The sequence below is a fragment of the Pinus tabuliformis genome, chromosome 4_2, assembly GCF_031772625.1.
Source record: "Pinus tabuliformis cultivar Carrire ecotype Pingquan chromosome 4_2, CPIR1, whole genome shotgun sequence".
Taxonomy (NCBI): domain Eukaryota; kingdom Viridiplantae; phylum Streptophyta; class Pinopsida; order Pinales; family Pinaceae; genus Pinus; species Pinus tabuliformis.
In genome coordinates, this window is record NC_142304.1 from 93037517 (window position 1) to 93045245 (window position 7729).

The 7729-nt window shown below is 38.1% G+C and overlaps 1 pseudogene; it reads right to left on the reverse strand.

The window, feature by feature from the left end:
* Positions 1 to 3566, reverse strand: part of LOC149168474 (calcium-transporting ATPase, endoplasmic reticulum-type pseudogene) — a 50088-nt pseudogene extending 46522 nt beyond the window's left edge.
* Positions 3567 to 7729: the final 4163 nt, after the last annotated feature.

Here is a 7729-nt window from a genome sequence, read left to right on the forward strand (position 1 = left end):
TCTTTCATGGCTTTCTCCCAGTTCTTTCTGGTTTCTACTTGCACTGCCTCTTCATAACATTTTGGTTCACCAGAATCAGTCAACAATACATAATATAATGAAGGAGAGTATCATTCAGGGGGTCTACTCATCCTGGTAGATCTTATAACACCACTTTTAGGTGTTTAAGGTGTTTGTTGCTATTGTGGTTGTTGTTTTGGCTGTTGATCATTATGATTTTTAGGCACCATCACTTTTTCTATGATCCCGTCAAGCACTGTGTCTTCTCTATTTTCTTTTTCCTGTTTCTTTTCCTGCAGTTGATCCTTATACAAAACCCTTTCATTGAATATGACATATCTGCTCCTAATGATTTTGTGTTTTTCATAATCATAAAAGAGATAACCAAAATCATTAACACCATATCCAATAAAGGTACATTTCTTTTATTTTGCCTCAAGCTTTGTTCTATTTTCTTTATTAATGTGGACAAAGGCTTCACAACCAAAAGTCTTTAAAAAAGAGTAGTTTACCTTTTTACCTATCCATGCCTCCTCTGGAATACCACCATCCAAGGAACTTGAAGGCCCTCTGTTTATTAGATAAACAATAGTATCTACAACATCTACCCAAAATTGTAAAGGCAATCCTGCATGCAATCTCATGCACCTTGCACACTCCATGATTGTCCTGTTCATCCTTTCTGACACACCATTTTCTTGTGGTGTTCTTGGAACTATCTTCTCTCTGCGAATTCCATTCTCAAAACAATATCTATCAAACTCTTTGCTGCAATATTCACCTCCATTGTCTAATCTGAGACACTTCAACCTTTTTCCTCTCTCATTTTCAACCAAAGCTTTCCATTTCTTGAAAATATCAAATACATCAGATTTATTTCGAATACAATAAATCCAGGTTTTTCTGGTTGCGTCATCAATAAAAGTAACATAATAATGAGAGCCACCAAGAGATGATACCTGAGTAGGTCCCCATACATCTTTACACACAAGCTCTAAATTTTCGCTCTTCTTTTCATTCCCAACTCTAAGGAATCTGACTCTCTTCTGTCTTCCATAAACACAATTTTCACAGAATTTTAAATCAACATGCTTCAAACCTGGCAACAAATTTCTTGAGTGAAGAATTTGCATCCCCTTCTCACTCATGTGCCTAAGCCTATGATGCCACAATGCCATATCTTCTCCTGTAGAGGTTAAAGCATTAACAGAATTAGAAATACCATTTCATAAATACAACGTACCAACCTTTCCTCCTTTCGCTATTACCAAGGATCCTTTAGTGACCTTCCAAGTTTTATCTGTGAAAGTACTTACGCAACTTTCACCTCCCAAATGTCCTGTTGAAATCAGATTTTTCTTCAGATATGGAACATGCCTTACCTCCTTCAATAGCCATTGATTTCCATTCTGTTGTTTTATGAAAACTGTACCCATTCCAACGATTTTACAGTGTTTATCATCACCTAATCGAACCTGTCAAAAATCTCCTTGAAAATAATCATGAAAATGTTTCTTATCAGGTGTGGCATGGAATGAGGCCCCTGAATCTACCACCCAGGCATCAATAATATTTTCTAATGAAAGAATCAAAGCATCTTGCAACACATCACCTGTTATATTTGCTTCATGATTAGTTTCTTGTTGTGTGTCTCCTTCTTTTCCCTTCCAAGACTTGCAATATTTTTTCAGGTGTCCTTTCTTCCCACATTTCCAGCACACTATCCCCAATCTAGACTTGGATCTACCTTTTCTTGACTTACTGCGATATCCTAGGCTCTTTCCTCTTTCCATTTTTCTTCCCCTAGTCTTTGTAGTCAAAGCATTGCCTAATGTCTCACCGAAGCTTTTCTGTCGCATTTCCTCGCTAAGGATTGCACTAACAACATCATCAAACTTTAAAATACTATATCCAGAGACAGAGTTACTAATGGTCATAACTAAGCCATTCCAACTTTCTGGCAATGAGCACAGAAATAACAGAGCCCTAACTTCATCATCAAAATTTACCCCTACAGAACCTAACTGACTTGTAACTGTATTAAATCATTTAAATGGTCTACAACAGATCCACCCTCTGATATCTTCATATTAAATAAAAGCTTCATAAGAAATACCTTGTTCGAGGCTGAGGGTTTTTCATATAGTTTGGCTAATGTCAACATTAAACCCTTTGTTGTCATTTCCTTTGAAATATTGAACGCTACCGGCACTGCTAGGCATAGTCGTACTGTTCTAAGTGCCTTTCTGTCGAGAATATTCCATTCTGTGTCTGTCATACTCGTCGGCTTCTTTGTCTTTCCGCTCAATGGTAGGTACAGATCTCTCTGATACAGATAATCTTCCATCTGCTTCTTCCACAACTGGCAGTTTTGGCCGTTAAATTTTTCAACCCTAAACCTACCATTTTCCACCATTGCTCCCACTCAAACCAGGAACCCTTCTCTCCTGCAAGTTTATTAGCCAAATATACCTTTGGATCTAGTACCAGTTGTTAGAAAATTATATATTACAGAGCAATGGAACACATAAAATATTGCAGAAATATAAACATAGAAAACACATTAAGCAAGTGAGACACAGATATATGTGGTTCACCTAGTTTGGGCTACATCCACGGAGAAATAGCCAGTCCTTCTTTTATTATATTATCCAACAAACTGAAGAGATACAACCTACAATAGATCCTCTGTAAATCCCTCTTCGATCTCAATCTCCTCCATTTTCCTCACTCAGAATATAGATATCCATAGAGGCCATACAATTCCCTCATATATAGTGAGGGGTTGCCTTCTAGGGAAAAAAAAACCCTAAATTAAACATAACTTCTACTGTCAGATCATCCACCTAATGAACGACCAAGATTGACTAGAAATTACTATAATTTTACAAGGCAATTTTACATCTATTTTTAGCTTCAGAGGTGCTGGCCCCGAATCCCTATCAGGGGACCGCTGGCCCTCGGACCCCCCAGCCGGGGGGGAAAGTCCCCTCCGCACCCCCCCACATGGAGGGGTGTACAGTATTCCTGGGGTATACATCCGGCTAAAACCTTTGAATACAGAAGATAATTAGGCTCCACACCCAAAAAATAAACACAACGCGGTGGGGAAAATACTTTGTATAATGATATTCATCACATATAATACAAGGGTATTTCATCTTACGTTTGGATGCATCATCAACATATGGTTTAGAAGGAACCTGTTTTGGGGTATCAGATTTAACCTTACCTTTACCCTTCTTCCTTCCTTTTGAGGCTTTGTCTGATGTGGTAGATTGGAAATCATTCACATCGAAAGTTTTACCAATATATTTGGGAGTATTCAAAGGAGGAGAAGTTGCAGTAGCCAGAGTAGAAGTAGAAGAAGAATTGCTAGACGTTTGAGCTACTGACACAATAATACCATCAACGGGTAGGGTTTCTGTAGGTTTAGAATATGTCGAATCAGTTGAAGATCGTGGAGCATCATAAAAGAGATCATACAACGTGCCAGATTGAGAATATACCAAATCCAGATAATGGGCACAGGCAATGACTTGAACTTCAGTCACACAACCACCCATAACTATGTCTTAGGCATTTTTATTAATGAATGTTTTGGTAAACCATTCAGTTAAAATTTCATTAGGAATATAAAACTTGATAAGATGACACCAATGTCTCCATTCATGGATGCAATCAGAGATGTGGGTAACATTATTATGTTTCAAAGATGTTAGGAGATGGGTACCAATTTCATACTGAACTCGTAGCTGGAAGTGAGTAAGAAAAACCATAGCCAAAGCGTTGAAAACTTGAAAGTCACCTCGAGGTAACTCAATATACCATTTAGTAGAAGAACCCGTTAAGGTTCACTAAAAAAGATGCAATTGAATGAAATCATCAACCAAAGAGTTAGATGAACACCATAAATGGTAGGTCATGACATGAGTTTGGGGGTCTTCTCGAGATTTTCCTTTGAATTTTGGACAATCACCATGAATTTTGGTAGGAACCAAAGGTTAATACAATGAATGAAGTATTTGGTTGTTTGTGAGCCTCGACACATTCGGTAACTCCAAAATTGCTAAGAATGAAAATTGAGGATTAAAAGGCATGAAAGGCCTTTGATAAGGTCTAGATTGAGGATTCCAACCTTGTTGGTATTGATTTTTCCCCCATAGTGGCATATTTTGACCATAGGGATTTTGATACCACCCCCACTAGGAGGAATTTTGACCATACAAAGGTTGAGTTTTCCCCCACAAAGGTAGGTTCTAACCAAGAAAAGGTTGCCATAGGTCATTGAGAACCATGGGGGGCTAAACATAGGGTTTTTGATGCAACTATTTATCTTGTTGATATAATGGTTGACCTTGCTGCTGCAATGGTTAACCTTGTTGATACAATAGTTGACATTACTATTGCAATGGTTGGCCTTGCTACTACAATGGTTGACCCTACTGATACAACAGTTGACATCGTTGCTGCAATGGTTGGGCTTGTCACTCCAAAGGTTTCCCTTGTTGCTGCAAAGGTTGTTGATAAGACCCTTGTGGCATGTAAGGTCCTTGTTGTACAAAAGGTCCTTGTTGCTAATGGGTTCCTTATGGGACTTGATAGGTTCGTTGTTGCTGTAATGGTCCTTACTGAAAAGGATTACCAACTTCTAAAGGATAAGTTATAGAAGCAGACTGAAAATGACCAGATGACCCAAATGATAGGTTAGGACTAGAATGCATTTGGGATCCTACTTATGGATTAAAAGGTGGATTTTGAGGTTGATGTGAACCATAAGGAGGGTATGGATGTTGGTAAGGTATTTGAGCTGAGAGAGGTTGTTGATAAGGAATTTGACTAGATTGAGAAGGAATATTACGTACAGTTTGACTTGCTCCCATAATGTGAGTTTGAGATCCACTCACGTAGGTTCCACAAAAAACAAGAGGTGCATACGGAGGAGGTGGTTTCCCCCCATGCAATGGGATAGGGGTGGTACATATTTTCCACTCAATGGAGGAGGTGCAACCATTGTAGAGGTTGAAAGAGGATTTTAAGAACCTATAGGGACATTAACTCTCCCAACCATGACTATAGGTTGAATAGTAACCGAAGAGGCCGCGAATGGAAAGGAATTTATGAAGCCACGTTTGAAACAAATGGGTCAGAGGTAGGCGTAATTCCATATGACCATTATCGGATGATGATAAAGCAAATATGTGCTTGGAGTACTTGAAAATAAATGACCAAGAGAGGTATAACCTAGTGGGAATAAAGGTTCATTACATTTAGGTGGTGGAGTTGGCCCACTCCCCATATGAGGAGAAGACACATAAGGAAAGAATTCAAGCAGAAAGTGATATTCAGATTCATCACCAAGACCCAGAGTATGAGTGGCCGAGACTTCTGGAGGAGGATCTCGAGGAGAGGTTGGGATATCACCTTCTGATGCCATGGGTGGAAACAACTAGAGAGGGGGAATCTATGATGATCTAGGCGAAGGCTCCAAATGTACGCCGATATTATCAAACATACTATGCAGGAATTGAGGAGATATTATCAAAGGTTCACAAAGCAGATTCGGGGGAAACAACAAAAACGATTGAGTAACCTCAGGAATTTATGGGTCATATTCTTGAGATGATGGCAACAACTCTCGAGGTGGAGGAAGAGAAGCAAGGGATTAAATACTTGAGAAAATTACAATTTAAAGACCTTTACTTTCAAGTGACTCTAGAATATCAGGGTGGAATCCTTATGGTGACCCTTCAATGTCATATTGTGAAGGGGATTGATAAGGCAAACTCGACAATTCTGTGACGACGACCTTTTCTCAAAAACAAAAGGAGAGGAGGTGATTTATTTGAGTTTCAAATAAAATTCACTATTAATAATGCATAATGAGGCCAAAGAGAACTACATGGGTAAGACATTTTATCATGGGCAGTAAATTTTAGAACCTAAAACAAAAAAATAAACAAAAAATGGTAATATAGGCAGGAGGGTTTACCAAGTATTTGTGAGTTTCTATATACACCTTATACAAAACCAAGGACATAACGTATGACAACCAATCTCCCCGAGTGCTATGTTTGGTGTATCATATTTACAAGGCGGCTAACTTAGTTACATGTGGCTAAAGGATAGAAACCTAGTGGGGTCTCCCAATATATACGCAATGATACAAGGAGCACAAGTCCATGTTAGCACTGTCTAATGCATAGCCTGTAGAAAATCTGTTGTAGGTTAACCCGATAATGCAATATAAGTCAAAGTAGAATACTATAACCTACTTCTACTGTCAATTTCCATAATCTTAAATATCAAGCTGAACAATCTAAGTAGAAGAAGAATCAATGCACAATACACATGAAAATACTTGGGGAAAGCCTCAACTAAAAACTCCACTATCTGTATTATCATACAAGGTGGAAATACATAGTAATTATACAAAGGCATAACTCTCACAACTAGTTAGCTCTTATTACAATCCTCACAGATGCTCACAGGAAATCTTGGCTTCTCTCAATCCTTCCTCTTTGCCTCCAATCTCCTATTTCCTTGTTCTTTTCCTCTGGGATGATTCTCTGTTACCAAGTGGATGATCACTCTCACACACTTTCATAACTTCATAATCCTCAAGGAATCATGCATGAGTTTTCTTTATAAATAAACACATGCAACTGATAGTACAATGTTAGTTTTTCATCTTCACTGGGTCTTTCTCATAATAGACATGCATGAGTTTTTGATGAGGGAATCTTTAGTTAACTAGAGTACACTAGTTGAGTGCATGCATGCATCAACTGACTGTTAACTCACCATTAGTTCCTCAAAGAGTTTGGAACTAATTTAACTAGAATTAACTCAGTAAACTGAGTTAACTAATTACAACTCAAATATAACTCGATCTTATCTCCTTAATTTAAGGGATAACTCTTGCATGACTTCAGAAAGACTTCTAACTTGAATTTCTCCAACTAATTAATTCAAAATGAATTAATCAATTATTTCCAAGTAGTTGTTAAGACTAAATTTGATTTTAATTCACAATTTAATTCAAGGAAAAATTAAATTGGAATATTCTTGTTGCCATATTTCAACAAAATAAACACAATGTAGTAACCAATTAGAAGAAAGGGATTATATGCCACCCCGATCCTGTATCTATGGAACTCGAATTTACACTTTGACAATGCCTTTGTCAAAATGTCAACATCTTGCTCCTCTATCGAAATGTACTACAACAAGATGATCCTATCGACCTGTGAAAAGCCACGGGAAACAAATCTTGCCTTATGCTTCTCCACACTACCATCAACAGCTTTCTTTACCTTGTAAAGCCAACGGGAACTCACAACTGACTTGTTCTCCAGTCTCAGAAGCACGTCCCAAACACTGTTATGAACTATGGAGTCATACTCCTCCACCATATGTTGTTGGGAAAAGTATCCAATACGGAATGACCCTATCCCACTCTAAGGGTGATAGTACCTCAGCAACAATCAAAGGAAAGCTATTTGAGATTACTTCTTTATGAGATGTAAGAGAGAGGAGGAAGAGACCCACTAACCGATGTCTTCCGCTAATGATTGATCCAATCTTCTCTCTTTGCTGCTTGCTCCCAACTCCTTGCTCTTTCACTGGCCCAGCTACACCAAGATCCTGCAAAATCACAAGAGAGGGAAACTACAAGAAGCATACATTCATAATTGATTCAAGGATTAGAATAAATCAAATATACAAG